Source organism: Leopardus geoffroyi, chromosome C1 (genome assembly GCF_018350155.1).
Source record: "Leopardus geoffroyi isolate Oge1 chromosome C1, O.geoffroyi_Oge1_pat1.0, whole genome shotgun sequence".
NCBI lineage: Eukaryota > Metazoa > Chordata > Mammalia > Carnivora > Felidae > Leopardus > Leopardus geoffroyi.
Genome location: NC_059328.1, coordinates 20,806,346 through 20,808,183, shown reverse-complemented (window position 1 = coordinate 20,808,183; position 1,838 = coordinate 20,806,346).

Sequence of the window (1,838 nt, the reverse complement as noted above, 5' to 3'; positions counted from 1 at the left end):
CCCCGCCCGGGACCTCGGAAGCTCCCAGGCTCCTCCCACTTCGCTCTTTGTTCCCGCCCTCGCTCCGCCTCTCCCCTGATGCGAACGCAACTGCACCTCTCGCGATACCTTAGCGGAGTTGTGATGTTTTGGTTTCCATGGAGCTGCCGTCTGGGAGTAGGAGGGGTGCGGTTGCGCCAAGAGCTGCGCATTGTTGAACTAGAACTCGAGCGAGATCCCGAGCCTGAGAAAGGTCGGGGGCTTGTGAGAGAACTCCACCATCATCTGGACAGGAGGGGCCCGCACTAGGGAGGGAGAAGAGGAAACCATGAGAACGTAAAAGGGGTGCCCTCTGTCTGAGATCCCTAAAAAGAGGGGGGGACTGTAGGATCGTTGACCTCCAGAGAGAAAGGGGGAAGCCCCAGAAACAAGATCCCTGTGTTGAGAAAGAGGGATGCTAGAGTGATGACAGCCGCTCCAGGACGAAGTAGAAGAATACTAAGGCGAGGCTCTCCACCCCTTACAGTCTTTCCGCTCTGGTGGCCTCCCTCAGAGTGCGATGCAATTGGCCCAAGGCCTGCTTCCTACTTTGTGTTCCCAGTTGCAACCCCAGCTTCTCTTGCAGACAACCAGCTGGGCTTTCCCGGCTGTCCCTGCCCCCTCCCCACCCCCACCCCCACCCCCCAAGGCAAGCCACACCCTCCTGGCTACTCTGCCTCTCTTCAGCTTTCAGCTTGGCACACATAGGGGCTGCCCAAGGAATTATGAACTTCTTGTTCTTGAGACTTTGGCAAAACTTCCTGCAATACTGACCTTTCCAAGTGCTTGCCCCGTAGATGCTCCTGGGCTTAGATTATTTTTGGTTCTGCCAACCACCTATACAGTACTAATTGCAGTTTCCCTTCAACGTGCATTTTTTAACAATTGAGGATGCACTTATAGTTTCTAAATCCCTGGCCCAACAAAATTTACTATCTCTGAAACCCAAATCCAGCCCCTTTCTTGGGGGGGCTGCCCAAAGATGCGTGTTAATCAAAGGTTTAGGTTCTGGGGTCAGAAAACTAAGTATGGTTCAAAATCCCTGTCACACATTTACTAGTTATATAACGTTGGACTTACCACTGAACTTCTCAGGGCCTCACTTTCCTCAATTGTACAACCAGATCATTGTGAGGATCAAAAACAGTACCTGGAAGGTAACGGGAAGCTACTTAATAAGTTTGGTGTTTTAGTTTGGAGTGATGGAAATGTTTCGGAACTAGATAGAGGTAGTGATTGTATAACATTGTGAATGTACTAATTGCCACTGAATTGTTCACTTTAAAATGTTTCATTTTATATTATGTGAATTTCACCTTAAATCATTTTAAAAAAAAATGTAGCCTTTGTAGGCTCAGGAGCTAGACTGCATGGTTTTGAATCCCAGCTCTATCGCTTAGAAGCTGTACTACTTTGGTCACATTAACAACAAAATAAACAGACCAGAAACAGTACATGGAGGTTGGTACACTAGGTAAATGTTCATTATTAGAAAGAAAAACTGTGTTTCTTATTAGGGAAATGCTGGTGGATTTGTAAACACAGCATCATGTAAACACAGCATCCCTTCTACTCACATACATAACCCCACCCTGGGCTTTGGGCCTGTGTTCCGGTTCTGATTTCCAATGTATTACTTACCAGTTTTGTAATTGCCTATTTACACATCCATCAGACTATATAGCATTATGGAATAGAAGGACCATATCTTGGTTGTCTCTGTATCCTCGTTACCCAGTTCAGGGTGAATTGATCCATTTCTTTCAACAGATCCTTACTGAGTATTCACTATGTACCAGGTTCTGGCTTAGGCACTAGGT